General features: G+C 41.0%; 1 long non-coding RNA gene across 2 annotated transcripts; it reads right to left on the bottom strand.

Annotated features, from left to right (window-relative positions):
- Positions 1–280: 280 nt before the first annotated feature.
- Positions 281–25,673, bottom strand: LOC309588102. Of its 2 annotated transcripts, XR_014227670.1 has the most exons (4): positions 25,588–25,673; positions 13,367–13,556; positions 7,762–7,935; positions 281–2,285 (listed from the first exon to the last, which is right to left on the bottom strand). It is a non-coding gene; the product is annotated as an uncharacterized lncRNA (long non-coding RNA). The 2 variants fall into 2 exon arrangements; XR_014227671.1 differs by lacking the exon at positions 281–2,285 and having other exon boundaries at positions 6,427–7,935.
- Between the last annotated feature and the right edge of the window lie 1,707 nt (positions 25,674–27,380).

Below are 27,380 nucleotides of genomic sequence, written 5' to 3'. Positions count from 1 at the left end.
ATTCCCAGCACCCCTTCCCAGCAATCCCAGTACTGCGAGCTCACCTGGAATCACAGCATAAATATGCATTTGGACACCACTTTAAGAGACCCCAGCTTCTTCAGCTGCAAACAGCCGCCATGTCTGAGACACATTAAGATATTCAGTATTTTGTATTTCATGTACAGAAAAAGGAGATCCTTGTATTTCAGAAACTCAGCAAAAAAACCTCGAACAAAAATGCAGTGTGTTTTTTTAAATTTATTTATTTCCTGCAGTTACAAGCCACTTCAATTTGTTTTCACATGAAGACATATGACAGCTGTGTTTGAGTACATGTATTAGATAGCAGTACAATACAAAGGTACGCACAAGTAAAATTGCACAAGACTGGACTGACAAACTGCACGTGAACTAAGGTTATTTAAAAAAAAAAAAGCACTACTGTTGTCCGGCATGTGGAAAGGCTAAGACAGCACTAACCAAAATATCTCGTAAGTAATCTAGTAGACAAGATGTTTACTTTGATCATTCAGAGAAGTTCGTTAACAGAGAACACTTCCTTTCTTTTAAGTCCAAATATATAGAGAGAACTAGGAAATACTAAGTATTTACAGCAAAGAAAGCTTGGAAAAAACCTACCAGCATCTTTTTTTTTTTTTTTTTTTTTAAGAAATCAAGATCTGTAGATTCTGCTTCAGAGTCCTTTTTATAAACACACCTATATGAATTATCAAGCCAAACAGATAATATTTTAAAAAAACCTGATTTTAACTGAGATTGTATGAAGTGTGCAAGTTGCTCTAAAACAAAACTTGGCAGAGGAGCTAGCAATGAACTGGATCAATAAATAAGTCCAGTACCTTCTGTCACTGCACGCGTCCCTGTGTCACCAGACGGGACACCCAGGGAACAGAAGCAGCACGGTTACGGTCCCGGAACCGGCCCGGACGCAGAATGGCTGCCCTTGGTGCACGTTTGGCCATCCCCCGCCTGCTTGAAAATCACTGCCTTTCTAATGCTTATTAGTCTAGCTTTCCCAGGACTAAGAAGTCATGAGTAGTCATAATTCTGATAAATTAAAATCTTTCACTTTTCTAAGTATTTGTAACTTTGGACATAATCTTTTAGAGAATCAATATAGCAAAGTTGAACAAATAACACCTAGGTTTACTATACTATCAAATAAACAGTTTTTCTTTTAAGCGTTAGGGAATAAAAAGATAACATTTTAGGAGGGGGGAGAACAGAGATCTGAAATAGCGCAAGAATATTTTGTCTCAGCAGCAGCAGAAGTTACTTGCATAGGCCATTCCTTTAAAGAAAAAAAAAAAATAAAAATCAAAGACTAGAGAGAAACAAAGAAGAAAACAAATCCCAGACACGATCCAGGAAACAGCACGTGCAGATCCCACTCTGAGAAAAGTGGGAAGCGCCGAAGGTTTTTTGCGGATAGCTGCTCCTGTTGCCACGATTGCTTTACGTCACTTTGGAACTGAATCAGTGAAGAGTTAATTCTGAAGAAGTACTTTCAAAAGCTGTTATTTACATGAAAAAATTAATCTTTGCAGTGCCATGGTGGGGAGCAGCACAAACCAAGATGACACCACCACAAACAAGTGTATACGCTACGCATTGTTAGCACAAAAATACATCCTGTGTCGTATTTTTTTAACCTTTATTTTGGCCTTGGGTTATATCCAGCTTACAACAATAAGAGCACCACCCACTCGTAAGGAGACTCAGAACACGGAACTTCAGAAACAACAACAAAAAGCAAGGCACAGCAGAAAATGCCTGCTAAGTATTTGACAGGATTTATAATAGTTTTTCCTAGGAGTCATAAGGAACAGAAGCTGCTAAACCAGACAATTCAAAAAGCAAGTCTGGTTTATGGGTAATTGTCCAAGAAATTAACCACCGCTTGCCGTTACGTTCCAGTGAAGCATAATTCCGGAGCTCCTACCACAAAGCAGCGAAGAACTCTGTTTTGAGTGATTCACATGCGACAGCTTTGCATCTCCATTTCAGACGAGATTTCAAGAAATCATACTTACACTGTTAATAACAATCAGGTTAATTTGTTTGAAGGCAATTCAACTGTGTCTACAGAAAGAGTGTTAGAGATATATACGTGCGGATGTTATTTCTGACAGCTTTTCCTTCTGCTGTTGGCCAGGAATAGCCAGGTGCAGCAAACATCTGACTGAAAGCTAGAACTGGTACAGCTTCCAGTCGGGGATGTTTACAGCAACAGACTACTATACCTCACTGCCACTGTCGAACGGCACAAAGCAGCCGGCCACCTTTCGAGGAGGGGAAATAAAAAAGAAAAGATTTAAGACACACTTCTCTAACATTCCAACCAATTACTGTTCAGCTAATTCTGAAGAAAACCTTATTTCAGTAACAAAACATGTTACTGTCACATTCAGTAACAAAAACACAGTTCTAGATTCTCAACTTACATTAAATTAACAAAGTTTCTAAATGCAACATATTAGAAAACAAATTCTCAATTTTTAATGTACATTTTAAGACCTCTTTAGGTTCAAATGTATTTATTTTTATTTACATATATTTTTATATTTATTTATAAATCTATACATTTAAAGTATAAATATGTATTTATAAAACTATTTTATTTATACATTTAAAGTATTTTTTGTATTTTATTTATACATTTAAAGTAAAAATAAATAAAAACAAAACAGATTTTTTTTTTTTTAAAAGATCCCTTGACTTTACTTCCCTATGCCCTCATTCCCGGAGCTCTCAAAAATAAATGGACTTCTACTTTCAACGTCCTGTGAATTTTACAGATGGCTATCCTTTCATAATTATTTCTATTTTTAAATAAAGCTATATGCAAAATTAGAGACAGTAGCAAACCAAGCCATGTTCATAAAAAAAAAAATACTGGAAACGGAAACTTGAGAGCGTTCTGGAAACATTTACTTTCAGTGTCGGAATCCTACCTGATCAGTTTAAAGCTGTATTACAACCAATTAAAAAAAACCAAAACCAAACCCCCAACCACTCCTCTTTGGGCGAGCGTTAAAGAAGAGGGACGGGGGCGGGGGGAAGCAATAACAGCCTCAGGATGGAACCATTTTACTTCCCACCTTCAACAAGTTACTATCAAAACTCCCACAAGACTGCATTCTATTCTGCAACAATCGATTTCCTTTAAGTCAAAAAAACCCTTTATAATATTTAAAATTAATATTTACAATGCATAACACTTAAAGAGAAATAACTTAAAGCAAAGTAATTTACTGAGTGCATTGCACCGAGTTAGTTGTTGCATATTTTCCTAACGCTCCGATTCCACACTGTTGTGCATAGAAATAATCCGAAAGTCAAAATTCAAAGGACTCCCGTGGGGCTCCTGCTGTTGCTAAAGTTTCCCCCTTTTTTGCGATGGATGTGGAGGGTCTGCAACTGCTATCAGCAGATTTTTTTTTTTAACCATATAATTGTATCTTGATCATATTCATGTAATACTTATATGCCTTCATTTTGTAGTTTATAGTGCAATACCTTCCTTTTACTAACAGGCCTGAAAGCAGATTGATATACTCCCATTTAGCAGTCTTTATTCTTTCAGAAAAAAAAAAAAGAATTTTGCAAGTAAAGTTTTCTACTGCCAGATTATATGCAGACTTCAGCAACTTAAGGCTGCTTGTTGGGGGGGTTCTGTTGAAGCCTCCACAGCAACTCATTAAAAAATTATGATAAGGAATTTAAAAGTGAAGAACTACAATATTCCAGATTTCTCAGTTACAGAAACCCAATCACATTCCGTTTTCAAATAAAGGTTTCCTCCCGAGACATGAAAACTTGTTAGTAGTAAGCGAATTCCGTTATTGCAGCAGTATGCCAAGATTAAGGAGGAAGCTGCATGCAGTCACTATGGATACCACGCTGACCTTCATTATTTTTGAGAATAAATAGTTAAAAAGCCAGTGGTCATTTGCAACAAAGGCCTCTTCAGGCTGTTCCAAAACTAAAAAATCCTGTTTTACACTGGAAAGAAATAGGCTATTTCATGCAGAGGTAGGCACATGGTATTTGACTAATTAGGCTGCTGAGCATTAGGTTGCAATGAACCATTTCTTATCCTGCTCTCCTTTAACACTTACTTCTTAAGGAATAATGAAGGTTACTACAATGTCACCTGCCCAAAGAGAACAAACTCCCCACAACCTCCTTTTGTTTTAACATGTAAATCATCATAAAATAGCCAATATACGTGACAGTGAAGTCTCTTGCTGCTTTATCAAACTCACTGTCAACTACAAATACGTACACAGCATCTTACAAAGTGACCGCATTTGTATAAAAGGAGTTGAAATTTTCATTTCCAGATGTGGTGTTAAAAAAGGTCGAGGCATTACAGATCACTTTGAACTTTTATAGAAGTTGTATTTTTTTCAAGCATTTAGTTGTACAATGAAAACTGAAGCTTTGTATTTATTACAAAGCATCTTCAGCTATTCTCCCAAACGCTTTCTTTTTTTAAAGAAACACAAGTAGACAGCTTTCATTAAAGGCGCTGCCCTCTCATTTTCATAAAGTTAAAAGCACTGAAAACAAACAGGATTTATTCGAACGTCATCGCAAACCAAAGAATATTGACTGCTGGCTTCCGTCAATGCCTTTAACTGTTTTTGTGAAGGGCAGCAATAAAGACACCATTCCTTGAAGTGTGAAACCCCCTCCTAACTCCACATGTAAAGACCACACAGAACGATGCAAATCTTTAAGACTACAGAAAGTCCTTTTGACACAGGAAATTTACTTATTTATCATTTTCCAACAGCAATTTGTGATCACCTGGCTAGGAACTGTCTTAAGCCGTCAATACCCAGAATAACAAAAAAGGTTTAATACTGAAAAAAGGGAAACCATTATGATACCTAAAGTTTGTGGTCATTCACAATTTCCAACTCAAAGCCATGCAGGCCGCAGAGATTTACTGCGATTTTCCCAAGCCTCCAGCGTTATTTGCCAGTCACACTGAACTTTTACCGCACCTTACGTGAGCATCTTGAGCAGAGAGTTCAACAAGACAGGAGGAAGGAGGGGAGGAAGGAGAATGGAAGAGGGTGGAGGCAAACTGCCAAAAAGAGAGTTTTGTCCTTCTCTTCTCCCCACATCTTAAGGCATCCTCACCCTACAAGCAGCACGACCACTATAATTCATTGAATTTGAAGCCTCAGTTGTCACACAGAAATAGTTAAATGTAAAGGAGTCAAAGGAGTCTGTGGTCTGTGCGTGCATGCTCGAGTGTGCGTGCTGGAGTCGAGGTCCTGTCCATCAGCCCACCGATCAGTCAAAGCAGTTTAGCCAGAGATGCCTGATGCGAGCAAAACAGTGACTAGAACTGACGGAGGGAGAGAGATGCTCACTTGTGCTATGATTTTTTTTTTAAGTCGTGCGTATTGACCAGAACAGAATGGAGAATTGGCTATTAAAACCTAAATACAAAAGGGATTCTTGAACTGCACACAAATTTAAAACTAGTAGGACGAGCTTCACAATGAAAGTCAACAGCCAGCATTCACCAATTTTCTGGTAGCTAAATCTGGATTTTAAAATTCTATAGTACACTATAGTGTAGTCTGTTTAAAGACTAATGCTGCATGAATTGATATGCTCTCAATATGCTGTTTTCTCCTTCCCCCACAAACTCTTCCAAAGTATAAATCTAGGCAAAAAAATTAATATAAATCCAAACATTTGTTTTTAATAGATTCTCTCCCTTTTTACCTTATAGTAATGTAATTATACCAAATGATTTAAATGCAAACCCATTCCTCTGATACTACAGTTAAGTAGCCAGAACAGATTTTATATTGGAAGTCCCTATTTTCATTTTTTTTTTTTTTCCTTCTTTGGTGAGGGGAGGGAGGAGTCAGGGAAGGGAGAACAACTTCTTTTCACTAGACAGTTTATTTCTAGACTAAATGCTCAAAGAAATTTATACAACTCTGAAGTATTAAGTGATTAAATTCTCACCATTTTTTATACATTTTTAACTAGCCTTATATTTCACAAGCATTTTTATTCCACTTTTTCAGGGATCACACAGAATAAATTAAGCTATTTGCCCTGGGTCAAACAGGGTGTCTGAATCAGCATTCCATTTTAAGAACCGTAGCTTGCAGCTCATACGTAACCCAACTCGCATCATCTCCAATGGCACTTATGTCACGCAGTGATTCAGATGTGTGTGACTGCCTCGAATATTGATTGTATGTTGTAGTGAGCTGCTCACACCCACGGAGTTCACTGCAGCACTAGATGCTGTTAATGCACGATGAATTATGATGAAGTAGGAAGCATACATAAGTAGTTTTAACACTGCATTTCCTGTGTATTTTCAGGAAAGCAGAGACTCTGCTTCTTTTGATCACTAATACATACACAGTATAACAAGCAATTTTGGTACAAGAGGAAGAATGATTTTTTAAATTGGGCTGTGAATTCTAAAACAATGAAAGAGATTGAATCTAACCAATTGTAAAGAAAGAGGGGGAAAAAAAAAAAAAAAGTGTTGTGATATTTTAAAAATGTATGGGAAAGCACGAAAGTAGAATGTTACTAACATACCCGAAACCAAATTTAAGTGAGGGCTGGATGCATATGCCATATGTAATAATTTCAGAAAAACAAAAACCTAGGAGTCTGTGTTGGAAAATAATATTCTTATCTGACAAAAGGAGATCGAAGTGGGACCACTACAGAAGGATGATGGTGTGAGCCAAAATAAAGTTCAGATTCAAAAGGGCCTCTGCCCAATTGCCCCACATCTCGGTCTGAACAAAGTTAAAACGAAATAATGAATTTAGTCTGCTAGGGCTTAGAATGATGGCAGCGATTAGACAACTACCACCACGGTCTTGTATTCCTCAGGCTGAGCAACACAGCTCAGCCTGAAGAAACTGCATGTTTATTTACAGAATACCATCTTGGCTCTTCATTAGGTGGAGGAACATACCCAAGAAGTTATTCAGCCAAATTAAGTCCTTATTTCAGGTAACCTGGAAAGTTCTGCAGGAATGGGTCATCTCCACAGTCACCACAGGGCAGGAAGTGGCTAATCCACGATCATTTTGCTTTAAAAATGAAATAACAAAAACCCATCTACCACGCTAAACTTATCATAATGAATTACCCTCATAAAAATCCTAACCAAGAGGTTAACCTGCAATCAAGAACAGAAAAAGGAAGAATATCAGCACCCTTACTTGTATTTCTTTTCCTCAGAGCAGAGACACTCAGCACTTTATATTGCTAGATGATACACAGCAACATGCACTGCTATTTTTGCTTTTTTAGATTTTAAACTTTTCTAGCAGGATAGCTACATCACAGTGCATTGACTCTAAGAGAAACCTGAACTAGAACTACAAACTTAAGAGAAACATGAATATTCTGAATGTATTAGGCCAGATTTCACATAAAGATTTGATCCCTTTCATTATGTTCCCATAAATGTATTCCTTCTTCAGATTTATCAAGAAATTTTGATTACAGAAATTCAATGGGTTTAACATATAACTTAATATTGCTGTCCACAGTACAGTTCTAATTTCATAGTTTCAGCTATTTACCTTTCTGTTTTGGTCCCTCTTACAGGAAACAATTTTTTGCCTCATTCCTGGTAAAGAGCTACACTGAAAGTAGATTGTTTCATCTGGGGTAGATTCTTGGAGATAGTTAATTAGAAACTATTAAAACAAATCACTTGGAATATTTTACAGCTACCTCTACCTGACTAGTCTCCATGTTATCCTGAAGAGTCTTCCAATTCCTAATTTGGGCCCATAATCTGCCTTTTCTTCTTTTAAGACAGCCGATCTCTCTGGTCCAAGGTGACAAAGCTGTCTGTAGAAAATGAGCTCTTTCTTTTTAAAGGCTTCTTTAAGATTCAGAAGATCCTCCAATCTGAAAAATACAAAGAAAGTTCGCACTACTGAATATACAAAACTTGACCTGATCACTCTCTCTTTAAAGACAGTGGAAGACAGAAACAGGAAGGCAAAAAACAACCCTAACACTTGACAAGAAACAGAAACAAAGAATACACTTAACAGATGTTCGTTGCAGTAGTATCAGAAGAGCTCTACCCATAAAAAATAACCTAAATACAAATAATTCAGTCTTCTATGATTTCCAGTAGCAAGTTTCCTAAAATGTTGAAGCTCTCCATGCCTGCCAACTCAAATATGGCCAAGCATGAATGGAAAAACCTCCCTAAAAAGATCAAGACAAAAAAGCTGTATAAATACATCATTTGTTAGGCCAGGTTGTGGGTTTGGTTTTTCTTTTGTGTTGAATGGATATCTATTGAGTCTGGTGTAGCAGACTCGAATCAATGCCACATTTAGCATACTCCTTCACTTAATGACTTTTCACTCACATTTGCAATTATAATGCTCTCGTGATATCAGCTGCCAACAATGGTTCCCTAACACTGTGATGGAAACAAGTTGAGAACTGCAAGGAGACATTCATACTGCAAAGTCCCTTTGCTTACCTTCGCTGAACAAGGACACATTTGGATAGTCTGCTACCATCAGCAGTCTACACCATATTACTAGATTGCTGGAGAAGCTGGTAAGGGCCAGGGCACCAAGAGATCTACATGCAATACAAGACAAATGTTCCCATTTTATGGGTAATCCTGCGTGAACGTATTCCAATCCTTGCAAACGAGTATAGTTGCAAACATGACAAATCCTGGCATTCTCACACTTAATTTTGGTAAGCAGAGTCTGGAGATTGTTACTGCAGCCTGTAGACTGGTGAAAGTACAGTGTGGCAACAATCTATTTCCCCTGCTGTATAAAGTGAGCTCACCTCCTCCATTGCAATTAAATCCTGAAGGATATCAGACTGAAGTGATCTGTACGGCACTATCAATTCTAACCTTGCTCCCAGAGCATATACAATTTTTTTTAATTACTTCAAAGACAATAAGCTCAACCCAGCAAGCATGCAAGTCACGAACATCAGATAAGTGCATGGCACTTGGTTTTACAAAGTATCTTTGACCTTATGCACAAGTTAAAAAAGAAGTTAATTGTCTGTTTTGCAATAATACCCAAGAGACCCATTCTTTTAAGTACACATATACAGCCTGCTTCCACAAAGGAAACAGTCCACACAAGAACAGTGTGCAGTCATGGCATCCACTTCAGGATCAACAATCTCAAAACCAAAACAAAAACCATACAACATAAAAAAAATAATAGAAAATACCTTTCAGCTACTCTCAGAACTATTATCTCTATTTAAAATGTAGATTTCACCAAGTACTTTTCGGAAATAATTTTCAGTCGTTACTGACAGTAATTGGAAACAGCCATAATGCCCTGGCAAAACAGTTCATTTTGAAAACATTACTCTCTATTCTCAAATCAATCTTACACAGGATCTGACAAATACACTCTGAAAATTACTACTTTCATAGCCTCTCTCTCAAGCACCATTTCCTCTAGAATCAAGCCACCTCCTTCAACAACTTATAACACAAGGATTAAAATAGACTTTCCTAGTCTGTAAATATGCCAGGAGTATATCTGACAAATTTGAGTCATGTTTCCCTACTTGAAGCAATGTAATATTTAACATTTAGTTATTAGACTACAATACGAAGAGGCACTCAATTTTTTTTGGAGAAGACAGACGTGACTTTTAGCAGGAATTTTTTTTCTAAATCATGAAAATAATCTTTGATTTTTATACTGAATGTTAAAAATTTTGCTTACCAACTACCAAATGTATTAGTCTTGCTGTATTCCATACAGAATCACCAGTATCATCTAGAAAAAAGTGTCATGGCACTCACAGAATGTTCCTGACAAGCACAAAACCCACCATACTCATGTCTGAGAAAAAAGAGGAGGTACACAGCACCACCAACTTCTGGAAGGCACATGGAACACATCCCTTTGGAATTAATTTTTAAAGATGTAGACAAAAAGATAATCATGAACAGTTAAAGATTTATCAAAGGCAGAATGTAGCCAACCAACCTCACATGAAGCGCTGGGGGACTACTTTGATGAAAGCCAAACAGCACATGCAACGTACTTTGACTGTAGCGTGGCTTTCGACATAGGCTCCCACCGCAGTCTCAGCTGGGAGCTGAGGAAGCCCAAGCTCAAAGAACAGGAGGGAAGCTGAGCTGGAAAACTGGCTGGATCTCTGGCTCACGTGGCTGCAACCAACGGCTGAACGTCCAGCTGCAAGCTGGCAAGGGAGGGCCCCGGGGGCCCACACAGGGCTCCAAACGCACTCCTCAGCAACCAGGAAGATGGCACAGACTGCACCCTCAGCAAACTGGCAGCTCACCGTAAAGTGGAGGCAGGCAGAGTGAATGGCAGCGCTTCCACCAACAGAGACAGACCATGAGAAACCCGGGGACGGGGCCAAAAGAAACCTCATTGGGTTCAAGGAGGAAAAGCGCAAAGCCCTGCACCCAGGGCAGAAGAACCCCACGCATCAGCACAGGCTGGGGAGAGCTGGCTGAGCAACAGCCCTGCTGGAAAGGGCCCAGGTGCTGGGGCAGAAGCCAGCTCAAACAGGAGCCAGCGTCGCACTGCAGAGAAGGCAAAGCGCAGAGAGGACCGCAGGGAAGGGACGCTGTCCCTCCTCTGCCTGCCACTGGCAAGGCCGCTCTGCAGACACCGGGTGCTCAGCTGGGGACCCCCACTTCAAGGAGGATGCTGAGGAACCACGGAGGGTCCAGCCCTGGGCTACCAAGGTGGTCAAAGGCCTCAAGGGCATCACCCGCAGGGAGAGGCTGAGGGAGACGGGCCTGTTGTCTCTGGAAAAGGCGGCTAGGGACCATCGAAGAGCTGTCTACAGCTACCAAGATGCGAACTACAAAGACAGTCAAGCCAAATGCTTTCTCAGCACTGGCAGACAGGATAAGGAAGAGCGATGGCCACAAAAGGCAGCGTGGAAAATTCAGGTTGGACACAATGACAAACTTTCACTAGCAGGATGGTGAAGCCCTGTAACAGGCTTCCCAGAGTGGCTGTGGGTTCTCTGTCCTTGAGGTTTTCACGGCTTCGTAGGACAAAGCCACGGCTGACCCCACCAAGTGCTAGCCAGAGCCCTGCTTTGACCCAGTGGTTGGACCAGAGACCTCCAGAAGTCTCTTCTGACCATTATACTTGCAACTCCATGATCTCATTAATTCCTGTGATACGCTTCCAGCGACTATAGCCTTGTTTATATAATTATCCTCAGACATGAAGTCAGTAAGTCTTTGGAAAAAGAATTATCCATAGATGACATCAGTACAGACTTTCCTATAAATAGCCAGGTGTTATCAATAGACTACAGTGCTAGCAGCTCCAACAGTTCTGAAATCACAAATATTTAATGTTAAAACTATTTTAACCAGCTGGTGCCAAATATTTAAAAAAATATACTGCAGAGAAAATAGAAATTGCATACCTAAGCCTACTGAATTTAAATATGCTGCCAAACACTATCCCATGGTCACCTCTGTAGATCACTCAAAGTTTTTCCAGAAAAAAAACCCTTCAATATTATGATTTTATGCCAGTATCCTTAAGAACAGGCAACATGAAAGATATTTTCACTTAGCTAGAAGCTCCCTCAAATTTGAAAAAGGCAGTAAAAGGCTTCCCACAAGACATAATTTTGAACATGAAATTTTTAAAATGTCACTCTTCAGCAATACACAAGGATGCCTTACATTTAAGGATACAGATTTTAAGTTTCTGTTTTTCCCTAGTCTCAATTTTGTTTCCTTCCAGTATTAAATATAGCTTTTCAAATCATAATAAACTAAATACAGAAAATGGACAGTGTGACCGATCAAACTGTTCTTTTGTCACACAAATGCAGCGCTTTAGTGATAATCAGAATTAAATCAATTACAGTAAACAAACAGTTTGGGAGTAACTTAGGAATAGAAGGACTGGTTCCTACAACTCACTCCTAGGACCACACAGATTAAGCAACAATTCCATGCAACAGATAAAACAGCTTGGTGAAGGGGAAACCTAGGTCATTCACCTGACATCATCCTGCTTTTTGGGTACTTTTGGTCCAGTGAACCTTGAATTATCTCATGCTGTCACCGAGTTTCAAAATAAGAATGAAAGGTATGCAATTTAATCAGTAAGATTAGTAGCTACAATGGACTCTCTTGTTGCATTGACTGGTGTTTTTCACACCTTTTGGTGAACTAACCAATGTAGTAATCTAAAAAAACAAAACTACACCCACAGTCGTGGGTAGTACACTGCAAGAGAAGGAGATCTGCAAAACAAAACTGTTCGTACTGAAGACAATATTCAAACTACGTATATTCCAGGGGATCTTACTTCAGAATTAGGTCTAGTCCTACCTGTGGTCTAAACAGCCTTAAGCCAAATGAATTAGCCAAGTCCAGAAGCACACCTTTCAATTTGTTTCATCCAAAAGAAGTCTATTTACATGCTCCACAAGAACTGCAGAATAGCAATTTGCGACCATCAGCCATGTCAAAATTGCATTCCTGATCCCAATTAAAACGTGAATGTGGTTCACCACAAGACCTTTCAACTGTTGTGCAAGTTGAATCAGTTTAGTGAGATGTCCACTGAGTGCCAAAGTAAAGGGCAGGAGAAGCAGAAACAGCAGGAAAGCCTCTCTGAAACTTTAAGCCCTTAGATAATCCAGCAATACGAATTAGAACAATATCCCAATGCAGTTTCATTTGGCAGCAAGTTTTCTAAAAAAAGTTGGAAATTTACAGGTCCATTCTGGGATTCACATCAATGTTCACCATGTCAAGAAATATCCTAAACCTGCATTGCCAAATGCTATCCAGTCAGAGATACTTCTACTATTTGGACAGCCCTGCTCTGAGCAGGATTTCAAAAAATTTCGTAGTATCTGCTACAGATTATTCCTATGTTCAGTCTTGGCAAAGTACTCTCTCCAAGAAAATCATCTAGGATTCATCATCTTCCTCTCTGAAACCAACCAGCCCCCCCATCTATTTCTTAGGGGGAAAAACAAGATGAGCAGCAAAGAATGCCATTATCCAGCCTTCAGTGATAGGCATTCTGGAGATAATAATGCACAGGTATTCCAAAGTTAATCCTGAAGCAATTTTTATTAGCTGCATTTTAAGAACCTGAACACTTAAATTTTATGCATGCCTGCAAAATACAGTAATGCATGAATGCAACAATTACATGCAGCTGAGATCTTCGTCACACCTCAAATAGAAAACAACTGTGCAACAGGAACATCATTTAGTGCAATTTAGTATTGCTTTATAATTATCTTAATGAGGGAGGCTGTTGCACAATGACCATTCCGAAAACATGAAGAGAATACTCACACCACAGAGCCTGACTACTGGTGCACTTTCAGGATGGTTTAAATCGACCACGGTAAGAGCACTGTGGCAGAAGAGTAGTCCTGCTCTGTCTTCCAGCTGAGGGATTCCTGCTTCCTCCACTGTTGCAGGAATTTTATAATTTCATGATGCAGGTTACTTGGACAACAACTATACTAGCGCCAAACTAATCCTGGAAAAGAAAAAAGAAAAAAAAAAAAGAGAAAAATATCAGTTTTCTGCTACAGCAGGTAGCTGATCTCAGTTACTGGATGGCAGTACAATCCTTCACACTGACAGGAAGAAGGTACTGCATTAGGGCAGGACTGCCTGTTTTGGTGGCAATATAGTGTTAAATCAGCATAGCTGAATTGTTTAACCACAGCAGGAACCTTTCCCCACCACATCCCCAGAAAAAGACAAGAATACATAAGACCTCTGGTATCAACATTTTGAGTGGGGAACAGTATCATGAACAAGCTGTATATCTCAAAGACACAGTAAACAGCAACAAAATGAAATCGGCAAGATCACGCTCCTGTAAAGGTAGTATCGACTTTATAAGCATGTAGCTTCAATACTTCCATGCCTTGCAACAGGAGACTGACATTTGAAAAAATCATCAGAGGAACACCAAGTTGCCCTTCACTCTCTGCATCAAAGTTCACCCCAACTGCAAGTCTGAAAACTGTCCTTCAGCAGTTTTTTTTAACACTGCATATTAACATGGAGCTGTTCCCACAGACGCCTGTGCCATCACAGTCAGCGGACTCCACCTCCACGGAAATCAGCCGAGCAGGACTTGCATGGCCATCACTTTTCCTAAATACGAGGGAGTTTGAAGTCTGTCATATGTTACCAATGCTCCACCTGCTGGTATGCGGACAGTACAGGTTAGTCCAGAAAGCATCCTGACCTTGGAGAGGCAAAGACAAACCAAAAGAATGCAAAAATAAACACAAATGTTGCCAAGTAGTCAGAAGCATCTAAAGCACCTAAGGCAAAACCTCCCCTAAGAACTTGGCAGTATAAATACATTTCTGAATACTAATATTCCTGAAAAATATTTGTGAAAACCTCTAACCAAGGATGTGGTTCAATCCTCCTTTGGTGGCCGGTTGGCTACTAACACGTTAACATTACTTACTTCATTAGGTCAAGGGTACAGCTCTGCAGAAAAGTTTGCATGAGAGATGCAAGCCAAGCCCAGAAGTGGAGCTCCCACATAAAAACATCATTAATTCTGGAGTTTCTACATTATAAATTTGATTTTATCAGGATTTTAAAGTGAACTTTACTAATGCCCAAAATAAAATCTCATTAAAGCCAGGCATCTCCCCAAAACAAATGAGCCAAAAAAAAATTAAAGCTGCCCACCTCATTTCACCACATTTACATATGAAAAATAATGTATTTACAAAAATAAAAAATAAGCAAATGCGTGGGTCTTCATAGGAATCCTGCTATACTCAGTTCATAAACCAGACGATGGTCCCTGAAAGAGGTTTGAAGAGCAAGGATGCTACAGTCCTTAATACTTATTTCAGCTGTTGAAAAAGCTGAAAGCTATCTTCATTCAGCTTACCACAAGGGCTATCAACTCTTTCAATTGCTTTTCTATAAGCCAAGGAAACTAGGATAGGCAACTGAAGAAAACTCTCAGGGTGTCTGGAGATTGACTCAGCTTGTAAATCAGCTATTTTCCTCAACCTTCTTTATGTTGTTTACCTGCAAGAGCGGGACAAGTTACTGAAAGCACTTTTTACAGACACCCCCTACTTCTATTCTTTGAGTGACCAACTGCAAATTCCCAGTCAGTTTTGCAGAGCTGTTGTATCTCGAGCAGAGGTCAGTGGAGACAATAAGAGCTTAACAGAAATGTTGTAAAAACATCAAGAAATTTCTCTAAGGAATCAATTTAATTAAAAAAAAAAAAATCAGCAATTTCACGTGCGCTTTGTAATCTTCTTTCAACGTGAAGAATTAATACGTAACTGGTACTAGACTAATAAGCATAAGCCATAGGATTTCTAGGACAAATACGTTCTGTGAAAATAGTTAAATAAAAGTTAACCTGTACGATGGCACCAATGAAGGTACACTTAAGGAAATGCTGCAAATACAGGCTTCCAGTCATTGTATAAAATAAACTTAAGCACCAACATCAGACCAAAACTCACTGTCCTTCCACAAAGCCACAAAAAGTCAGCTGCCTTAGGCTTCACTTAAATGCAAGAAAGAGTATCACAGTTGGCAATATTTGTCAAGCTCCATATGCAAATGAAACCTCGCACTTAAAATTTCAAATTCCAACTTAACTACAATACTATTTAAAAGTAGAACTCCTCAAATTAATTATATTCTCCAACTTAAAGCATTAGCTTAGAAGACTGGAAACATCACAGAGTTATCAATAACCTGAAGCACCACAGTGCTTCAGTCTCCAATGATCTGGAAGTCCCATCTGTGCAAAAATTAACCGGACCACTAAAATAACTTCTTGATTCTACAGGGGATGAAGAAATTACTAAAGCAGATGGCCACATAGTTCAAATTAACAGCATATTATAAACTGGCTAAACCATTAAGGAAAATTCTGCAATAGTAGATTTATAGTGTACCAGTAAATTGACAGGAAACCACAGTATTCGCCTTTTCATTTAAAGCAGGTGACTTAGGAGAACATTCCCCTTTTCACAAAAAGAAAAATAATTAATGATTAACAGTCTTTGAGAACTGTAGCAGAGGTTTGGCTTTATTGGGATGCCTGGTATTCTTAGGAGAAATTCAAAAGTAATACTACATATAACAGCAATTCAAGCTGTGTAAACAAACATCTTGTTTCTTAATTTACACATAAGCAAGAAGTCAGATATCATTAACTACAATGATAAGAAACTACACACTGAAATTTGTGTTGTGTAAGAAAGAGCAACAAATAAACCAGTTCTCCCTGATATTGCAGTATGCAACTTCACATTAACATACAGAATCACAGCTTCAACCAGTTTGTTAGAACCAAGGAATGTTTAAGTACATAGATTAATTTTACTTTCCTGAGATTTTACTGCTTCGAGTCAATATTTGGCATAACCTGACTTTTAACTGAACCACTAGCTTAGCAGTTTCTGATCCATCTAGTGTGTTTATCAAGACAAGTCACTCAGTCACCATATTCGAAGTGAAAAATCTCATTGTAAAATTTTGATTAGGCTTTTGAACTCAAAGCAGTCATACAGGCTGAAATCAAATGAAAAATACAAGACCAGACAACCACGCCTAATCACATAATATTTGAGGATATCAACTACTACATTTTATTTTGTAATTAATAATATTAAAAGCATTGGATCAGATGCAGCAACTCATTTTTCCAGTTACAGAGTAATTGGAAAAAAAAAAAATCAGAGGAGAGGGAAGAGTCAAAATAGACAGATGTGTATTTTAAGCAAATAAAATACCACAAGTTTCCTTGTTAAAGAATGTCTTGTATCACAGCTGATTCAAGTTTTGAACATGGCAAGCTCTGTTTCATGTTATAGTTTTCTGCTTAAGGGCTAGAGATACGGCACACCAATCTTCATAAAGCTCTAGAAGTCACCTTAACTTTCCTTGAAATACTCCCTTGATATATTCAGAACAGATGAGGGACAGGTTGCAGAAGAACTAGCTTCCCTGATACCAGAACATTCCCCATGTTCCAGTGACCTGAAAGTGCCTGATCCTGTCAGCAGACGGCTTAGTTATCCCCCAGCAAAGGGCCGTGTGAAAATGAGGATGTCCTTGACCTACAGGGAGACCGGAGAGTTAGGCTCTTAGAGCCACCATCAAGAAAAACATTCTTGAAAACACTACCTTTCTCTTACTGGGATAAAATATACACCTGTCAAACTAATATTAAAAATTAGTTAGCTGTAGTATTCCTTGCCTTAACCTAATTCGATGAAAAAAAATTGTTTACTTATCCTTCTAGAAGCGAGTGCAATATTGATTACTCTTAGGTTAAAGTTTTACTGATTAAGTTCACTGAACAATAATTTAAGATAAGCAAAACTCCAAAAGAAGAAGATTGAGGGGCAATGATGAAAAAGAATGTTTATTTACAAGCACGATCCATTTATAATCAGATTATTTAGTTAAAAGTTTATCAGCAGTGCTAATAATATATCATGTGGTCTCTATAAAAAGCTACTCTCAGAAAACATCAGGTTAACAATACACATTAAATGAAGTGTATGAGTATGTTGTAAGAATGTATGTTAAAATAATGATGTGTATCAAATATGGACCAGTCAGCCAACAGAATGAATATGGATAAAAAGAAAAAGCAACAGTCTTTAAGCACAAAGGTGCCCATCTCCTGGAAGAGCAGCTTTCATGTGCCCAGCCAGAGCGCTAGTAAGGATGAGGCAAAGGAAAGGAAGATGTGATGGAAAACTCAGAGCAATTTTAATTTTAAATACTTAATCAAAGCTAACACTGATGCGAGACTATTGCTACGAGTACTGACTCTCCAGGTCCAACAGCGGAGACATGCCTTAGAAATTCTAGGTAACAGCAGCTGAACAGCTAGACAGGTCACCATTTGCTTAAACCCGAACAAAGTTTTCAGACTGTTCTACTTTTACTCTTTTGTTTCCATTTTCTACCTTACTAAATAACTCTGCCCTCTATTTTACTATTCTGTTTGCCTGGTACTGAGGCTATGGGAAAAGAGACAGTTTGGTGAAGGTTAAAAAGAAGAAAAAATACTCAGTGCCAGCAGCCACGAGCAGTCTGTACCCTGGGATATATGCTCAGGAAGCTCACGCACTAAGGAGCATTTTTCTGCCAAACTGCAGAGGGTCAGCAGGGCATCTTCTGTTGCCAAGCATCAGCTTTGGGAAATAGTACTTTCCAGAAGGTACGAACTTGAGCCCTTTCTGTAGGTTATCAACAGTACACGACATACCTCGCCACTCACCCAAAACTGCGAACTCACACTGTGATTTCTGCATATATAAGTACTCAGCGCATTGCACACTCCAAATGATGAACCGAGCAGTTTAAGGTAACACATAGAAAGCAGCTCAATCTTCAGGAACATTTAGAAACACTTTGAACGTCAGAAGAATGACAACCTTGCATTTGGCTGAACCATACTGTATCTGCAGAGAGACAATGAAGTGAATGGAGAAAGTCCTCTGAGGCTCATCTGGCATTTTGATTTATTATACTCATGTTAAGCCTCCAACGTTCATTCTCCACACAGCTCTGACACAGCAAAAGATTTGTTTTGGACTAACTTATTTTATTTCTATATTCTCTATATTAAATGCTCACATTCTTACAATTCCACTAATACCACTCTGATATCTAACACTGTGTTGATTCAGTGTGAAACATAAGAATTAAACAGCCTTTTAGTAGCTTAGCTTCCTCATTCCCACAGGATTCAACATGCCCTCAGACATGAAACAATCTTATCTAGGCCACTTCTTGTGAATATTTTAATCTTTTTTCTTTTATCTTTCTAACCTCCACTTCTGCAGAAATATAGACCTAATTCCCCTCAGCCTTCTTGTGCTGTTAAAACTCTTTACTGGTGTTGTTCAGACAGAGGCATCCTAAGAGGACAGTATACAAGGAGCAAACTGATATTACTAAAGGGTAACTTCAAGCATAGAAAACTTATCTCTACTAGATAAATTTTAAACTGCAAGGTGGGTTGTGCTTCTTCTCATTAAGTGCCAACTCAGACAAAGCAATGCCTCTTTATTGGGTAGCAGGGCATTCTCCAGTTAGACCAGTTCACTGCTGTTGTAACTTATGGAACTCCCTAAAGAAGAAAAAAGCAGGAACATTTTGAAACAAATATAAACAGGGAAGACTGAGATTGCTATTGTATTCACAAAGCTACCGATAGACTGATCAACGGGATCTAAATACACTCTCTTCTGTGTGCATGCCTTATTATAAATTGATATTATGACCTTTTTGAAGCAAGAATCAGCGGGGGAGGAGTTTTTCCGTTTCTGGATTTTTTTTTTTTGTGTAATCCTCAGCATTGTGGTAGGTGTTACGGGATCAGTCATTCACCAGTACAACCATCCCTTTGTTCTTCTTTACCTTCATCATTCCAATAATGCCTCCAAGCAACAATCTGGAAAAGATCACCGAGCCAGGCAAGGAACAGTTAGGCTAGAGAGCTACCCAAAAAGTTTTCAAACAAACTAGATAAAATAATTTATGTAAACAAAATATCACAAATACATCTTGCTACCTTCTAGACCATTTCAGGGGAAAAAAAAAAAAATCTGTTGACATGCAGCACATCCATATTATGCAGGCATTAAGATTTTAGACCATTTTCATATTATTCCATGTTATGCATGCCAAAGATAGATCTGAATAAACTTGCAGGTGAAGTCTATAAAACTGAACAGTTTTTTTTAAGATTTTCCAGTCCAGATAGTTCTGAAAGCACTGACCTTTCTACTTGTCCCAGAAGCTCCCTCTGACAACAGCAGGCATGCTTTCACCATTATATATGCTTCCAGCTACAATATTTTTACCTCTCTGTTCCATAGATTGCAACACAAAAAAATCCCTATCACGTTAACTAAACCAAAAATGCAAGCAGCATGCAAACAGCATATTCACTTGCACAGCCTATTCAGCTTGTTCTCAATCTGATTATTCACCTGTTTTGTACTGACTGCCATCTGCCCACTCCTCCTCCTGTCTGTCTCCGACACAGACTTTGTGCCATCTTATAAGCTTTTATTTTTTTCTTTTTAGCACGTTCCTGCACACTTCTTCCAGGTCACTGATACATACAGTGAATAAACTTCATTGCAAGACTGCTCCCTGGGGCTCCCCAGTCATTACATTTCAAACCTACTCCAATGGAGAAAAGGTATTGCCATGTAACACTTAAAAAGACCTATATACTTATTTCCTGTCTTTAAATATATTTATATACATAAAACATGTATGCAGATAAATTATACATATTAATTATGTATCTAAATCTATTTACATACATATTTAAGACAGGAAATAGATTCAAGACCAAGTCAGCCACTACTCACACTTATTTTCCCATTTAAACTGCAGCAGGAGCACTAATCACCAGTAGATACGTACAAGAGAAAGCATGCAGGTATCTTTATTTTAGGCAAACAATCCACTGCTTCATAGAGCTTGACAGTTGTCTCCATTAACTCTATGGCTGTTATAGCCAAATCTTATCATGTGTTGAAAAGGACACTGGGATTAATTATGTAGTTCCAATCTGGCCCTTTTATTAGTATCAGGAATGTTCGTTTCCTAAGTTGTACATGACAGTTGCTTAAAACTCCATCTGGCTTTTTCGATTTACACCAGGAACTTCTGTGCTAAGAGTTCATGAATATATTAACTGCGCTCATTTTTTTCCTCCCCTCTCCTAAAGAAAAAAAAAAATCAAGTTTTCAACAAAACACTTAAGTACAAATGAGCCTGTAAATGCCTGTTAGCATTTGGAAATTTAGGAAAAAACAAAGAAAGATTCCATGCTTCTTTACATAAGGAGGGTTTGTTTAAGAAAAAATGTAGAAAAATAAATGTGAAAGAGCCTTCACTTTACTTTGTCTACCACTGACCTTTAGACCTGACACCCACTGCATCCTGTGGGAAACTTTTTCCAAGAGCCAACTTTCTTATAAATATTTTAGCAGATTTAAGCATCCAGACTACATTTTATTTGCCTACATCTACAGAATGAAAACGGCTATTGAATAATGACAACATATATGTGGACCTTTATAATCACATAAATATCTGTAAAGCAATAAAATATAATGTAATGGAATCTTAAATGTGCTACATGCAGGTGCTTTTGCAGTAATTTTTTTTTAAATGAGGTTTACTCTTGTAGCTGCTACAAGTCTCTAAAATGCATACTACGGCATTGCTGTCCATTTTCCTGCATATAGTTTTAAAACAGATTTGCATATCCTCCAAAAATAACAAAAGCACTAGAAAAAGCCCATGCATTCCTAGATTTGTGGGATAATAGTGATAGTGATAATTCAATTCCCTACTCAAAATGAAAATTCAAGTCCCTTTTAGATGTTCTGCCAATAAATTTCCTAAAACTCTACAAGAATGGCTCACTTACAGGAATTTGTTTAGCTTTTAAGTGTCAAAGCACTGCACCTGTTCCTTTTCAGATAACCAGTCTCTTTGTCAAATTTTATTTTCTCCTTGTTTCTCCACTACAGTAAGAGATAAGACTACATTTTATTTGCCTACATCTACAGAATCACTTGGATCAGGTCACTTGTGGAAAGATTTCTTCATTACTTCCACGGGCCTTCCACATCAGCACTCCTCTTCAGGTGCGCTTCTCCTCCATGTCAACCCTTCTTCCCTTCTGTATATGGTCCCGCTGCAGAGCTATAGGTCTTGTACAGTCACGTACGGGACTGGGCTACATCAGTGCTCGTAAGGAAACTTTCCAGCTGTTCCAAACAAGCCATGGAGCCAGACAAGGACAACCACATTCTCCAAGACAGGTAAGCAGGAATTTGGCTCCCTCACACTGCTAGAGCACTAACAGAAGAGGCTAGAGTATATTTAAGAAACACTTTTTTTAAACCAAAATCTTACATACCGTTCAAAGAAGGTGCCTGATATACTTACAATTAAACTATAAACATTGCTTTACTGCAGGATTTTATGCCAGCAAGTTTCAGCTAGATTTACCAGGCACGAAAAACAGAAGGAATGTTTGGTTTTGAAAGCTTATAATGGAGGCTTTGCTTCAATTTCACCCATCAAGAGACAGTATCTTCATTACGCATGACTAAATGCTAACTACAAGAACAAGTTTAAAGCATCAGTATCTGAAGGCACAATTCTTCCCCAAGACTTTGTACAAGTGCACAGTAATAGTATATAAAAGCCTCTATTTTCCACTCTTAATACTATCGAAGCTTCTGTTGAAACTTTAGTCCTTTGGTTTTTATGGCTGTTTTACGACCAGCCATCAAAATTGCATTAGTGGTCCATCTATGTATGATACAGATCAAGGCTTCTGCCCAGTGAAACCTCTCTCTCACAGTTCTCTCCATAGCCACATTACTTCACAGTGGTTACAGTTCCCATTACCAAAAGAAGCAGGGAGATGAGCTGTGTCTCACTCCAAGTTATTCCTCTCATGTCTCCTAGGAGGACAGTATTATGCTTCTGGCACAGATCTCTTCGGCATGCTCCTAAGAAATTTGCATGTAGACATTTGAGACAACAAGCAGCCAGTAACTACTCAGCTCTCAAAACCTACAGTAAGATAACGCCAATGAATTTTCATGCATGAGAACAGCAGGACAGGATGTACAGTGCAAGCTTACATAAGACACAAGGCACCGCTGGGAACCAACACAAGCAAACAGCATAAATGGCTCAGAAAAATGCTGATGTCACTCGTGTATGTTTGGGTTGCACCGGCTTTCCGCAAGCCAAGTTTCTCTGATCCTAAAACTGGCCTTTCTAGCTGTTTGTAAAACCTCACAGCTTGCTCTGTTTCACCAAGATCCTGAAAAAGAACCTGTTTTCAAAAACCCGTGTTTCTTCCTAATATGATGATGAGAGAGAAAAAATAAGATCCAAGAAGACTCTAGATTTACTGTAGCACTTATAAGCAAGAATCTAAAGAAAAACAGAAAATGTAATGGAGAACTGGAAAAAGCATGTGATTATGTACACAAATACTTGCTCCTAATACTTACTGAAAAAATAGTTCAAGCACAACTTATCTGTGTTAAGGTATGACCTCTGCAAACCTACTAAGGTCAATGAGACTTAGAGTAGTTACTCAGTGAGCCCCGCTTGCATAAATTAAAGATGCCTAAGGGTAGCTATGAAACCGGGTATTTGATTTTTCCAGGGCACCTACATATTATGAATTAACAATGACTTGCCATTTTACCAGAGCAGCTTTCAGTTTTGTTAAGGGGGGAAGAAACAACTGTGTTGTGCTTACCTCCTCCTCAACACATAAAAGCTTTCCTATTTAACGTTAAAACTGATTATGGAAGTTTCATATTAACTTGAGTAGGCAAGTGAGAAACTATAGATCAAGTTACTTTCAAAAAAACCCCTACGATATCAGCCAAACAGTGCTCCTTCCTGGTGTATCCTTCTACAATAGATTTTTAAAAAATTAAAAAAAAAAAAAAAAAAAAAAAAAAGAAAAGAGACAAGTAATCTAGCTGCACAAGTTAGTATAAAGCAAAACTGTAAAGGGGGAAAGCTTAGCTCGCTCAGGTCAGCATTCATAGAGCAGCAGCAACTCCCAGCTCTGCGCTTGGCTGCTTTCACCTGTTTTGCAGCGGCTGCACACCACTTCAGAGCAGTGTGTAAACCACGACAGGTAACTCCTTCACAGTTCTAGGACTCCTGTATTGAAGTTTTTGCCTATGGCATACTTAAGGCATTTGATTTTCTATGGAGAGCATCATATAAGGCGAGACGGAAAATACTGTTCCTAAAACTGAACTACTCAGTTTCCCTTTCATTACACATGTAAAGAACTTACTGTCACTCCCTTTAGTATTTTCTCATAAACACAGAGGCACCCTGAGATAGCATCAAGTTAATGCAACTACCCAACCCTGGCAAGTACAACTAAATAGCATCACAGTAAGTTACAAGTCAATGCCAGAAGTAATTTCTTCATCACATCAAGTATATCAGAATACCTCTCTCCCAGTTCCCTACCAAAACACCAAATCTAACACCATGCAGCTCAGAGATGCCAGCCATCAGAGATAATCAGCCACATTAGAAATTCCAAGGTTTCCTTAGGACACCAGCTTTGTTCTAGGCAAACAGGAGGAAAAAAAACCCACAAACTATTTGCACGGTAGAATGGCAGCTCTTTGAAAGCATATTAGAGCACACTCTTCATAAAAATAGGAAGTGAAAGATGACCGCACAGTGCAGATCATGCAATAACACAGGTTATTAAATGACTTTTTAAGCAAGCACCCATTTCCATCAAAGTGTAGCTACTACAGGAAAATTCTGCAAGCAAAACAGTCGCATCCTGGCTACAGCCTCTATGCTACTACAGTAGAAATAATATCGCTATGTATCTGTTATTACTATAGCAGATAAGCATCTCACAGTCATTAGTATATATCTATTGGCAGGACGCTTTTGGAAAGCATCACTATTCCTGATTCATAAGCAGCGGACTGATGCAGAAAAGACTGATCCAAGGTCACAGAGTAAGTCTCTGGTAAAGTAAGAAACTTCACCTGGTTTCTTTCTATTAGTGAGTCACTGCTGCTCCTCTAAATTATTCTTTGAGCACGAACAGACAACAGACTGCCTGTGGCATTCAAACTCTACATGCTAATAGCAGCTTCACTCCAGGGTTTTCTAAAAAAAAAAAAAAAAAAAAAAAATCACGCCCAAGGGCCTTGTTCTACACTATCACAGAATCCTACTTCAGCACTGGGCTGCTGTGGGAGAAAAAGGGATGTACATATGTATATGTTATTAGGAAGTCTGCCTTATTTGTGATCCAGCTCTCTCACTAAAAAAAAAAAACCAAACCCAAAACCCCAGTCCTTAAATAGTTGTACTCCCTCATGCTACAGACCACCAGGCAAGGGCAAAGTGCAGGGAGGATGGGACAGTCAACTCGGGAGACAAGTTATGCAAAGCTGGGGGCCGGGGCAGGGGGGGCAGAAGTCCCTACAGCCCACACAAAAAAAAAAAAAAAAAATCCAACTTCTGTTCCCAGGTCAACGCGGTCAAATCGCGGCGGGGGGGGGGGGGGGGGGGGGACGACGACGACGACGACTCACACACACACACACACACACACACACAGTCCCCAAGAGCTGTGCGGTGGGGTGGGAAGGGGACCCCCGGCCCCGGGTGGGGGGGCACGGCGGAGGGTGCGGGGCTCCCCTCCCTCCCCGCAAGAGCCCCGTCCCACCCCGCAAAGTGCAGTGGGGCGGGGGCCGCCCACAGGCTCAACCCCCACCGCGGGGTGACGGGGGGCCGCAACCCCCCGCACCGCCCAGGGCTCCCCTCCGCCCCCCGGCGCGGTGCGGCCGCTCCGCCGCCCCCGTCCCGCCGCCCCAGGCGCCCTCCCCGCGCCCCGCTCGCCGCCCGAGGCCGCGGCCTGCCCGCCCCAGCCCGCCTCCACAGCGGGGCGGCCCCGCCGGGGCGCCGCTCGCCCGTACCTGTGAGGGGAGGCGGCGGGGGGCGGCCGGCTCCGCCGCGGGGACCGGAGGGGCTGCCTCGCCGGGGCTGCCTCGCCCGGCCCCCCGCGGCTCCCCGCTGGCGGCCGCCGCCGCCCTCGCTGGGCCGGCGGGTCCCGCGGAGCCGCCCGGGCCGGCTCGGCCTCGGGGCCGGCTCGGCCTCGGCCCCGGCCTCGGCCCCGGCGGCGGCGGCCGCGTCTCCTCCTCGCCTTTAGTTTGACCTTTTCCGTGTCTCCGCTCCCCGTCCCCGACACACTTTGACGTCACTCCCATGGCAACCAATCCCCGCCCCCTCCCACCTCGCGCGCGCTCTGCCCCTCTCCCTCTCCCTCCCCCCCCCGCCTTCTGCCCGGACGCACGCACGCACGCAGCCAAGCTCGCGCGCACGCGCCGCCGGCAGAGGCGGGGCCGCCTCCCTCGTGGCCAATGAGCGTGCGCGGAGGCCCTTCCGCCCCGCCCCCTGGCGGCGCGCGCCCGGAGCGTGCCGGGGGCACGGCGTGCGCGTCGTCTGCAGTGCGCAGGGCGCGCGGCGTGCGTCGTGTGCGTGATGTAGGTGGTGCGCGGCCTGCACCGGGGGCACGGTGTGCGTGATGTAGGTGGTGCGCGGGATACATGGCGTATGTGGCGCGTGATGCACGGAGTGCAGGGTCTTTATGGTCCACGCTGTGCACTGCACGTGCGCGCGGTGAGCTGTGCGTGTCACTCACATCGTACCGTGTCACGGCCACCGCCAGCCCGCAGTTCACCGCCCGGCAAGGCCTCGAAACGCTTGTCGACGATGTGGGAGGGAGGGGTGGTGGCAGAGCACGCGGGAGAGCACGTCAGAGGGAAAGCACAGCTCTGGCGCGGGAGGCGTTGCAGGGGGAGCGGAGGCAGAGGGACGCGGAGCAGGAGCGGGAGGCGCGCTGCACCGGCCGCTGCGGAGCCACGGGCAGAGCAGCGTGTTGGAGGCCTCTGGTCCTTCGGTGGAAAGATGAGGGCGAAAGAGGGAGGACGTGCTCTTCCACACTCCTCAGTGGAGTGAATCGCGTCACAAGTGGGGTCCCCCAGGGATCGATACTGGGCCCAGCGCTATTCGATATCTTCATAAGTGATCTGGATAATGGGATCAAGTGTAGCCTGGTGAAGTTTGCAGATGACACCAAAGTGAGTGGGGAAGTAGACACTCTGGAAGGGAGAGCCACCCTGTGGGGAGACCTGGATAGGCTGGAAGAGTGGGCTAACATGACCGTTATGAAGTTTAACAAGGACAAGTGTAAGGTCTTGCACCTGGGAAAACATAATCCAGGAGTGCAGCTCAGACTGGGATCCACCTGGCTGGAGAGCAGCTCCGTGGAGAGGGACCTGGGGGTCCTGGTGGACAGGAAGCTCAACATGAGTGAACAGTGTGCTGCTGCGGCCAAGAAGGCCAATAGGATGCTGGGTTGCATCAAAAAGGGCATCACCAGCAGAGATAAAGAAGTCATTATCCCACTCTACTCAGCGCTTCTCAGACCACACCTGGAATGCTGTGTACAGTTCTGGTCCCCGTTATACAAGAAAGATGCGGACAGGCTGGAGGGGGTCCAGAGAAGGGCCACCAAGATGACCAAGGGTCTGGGCAGCCTGCCGTGTGAGGATAGGCTGAGAGAGCTGGGTTTGTTCAGCCTTGAGAAGAGGAGGCTTAGAGGTGATCTCATCACCATGTACCAGTGCTTAAAGGGGAGAGACAAGGAAGATGGAGACTCCCTTTTTACAAGCAGTCACATGGAAAAGACTAGGGATAATGCGTACAA

The sequence above is a fragment of the Platalea leucorodia genome, assembly GCF_965183815.1.
Source record: "Platalea leucorodia genome assembly, chromosome: 1".
Classification (NCBI taxonomy): domain Eukaryota; kingdom Metazoa; phylum Chordata; class Aves; order Pelecaniformes; family Threskiornithidae; genus Platalea; species Platalea leucorodia.
The sequence above is the reverse complement of the archived record's forward strand: the minus strand, read 5'-3'. Positions and strand labels throughout refer to the sequence as shown.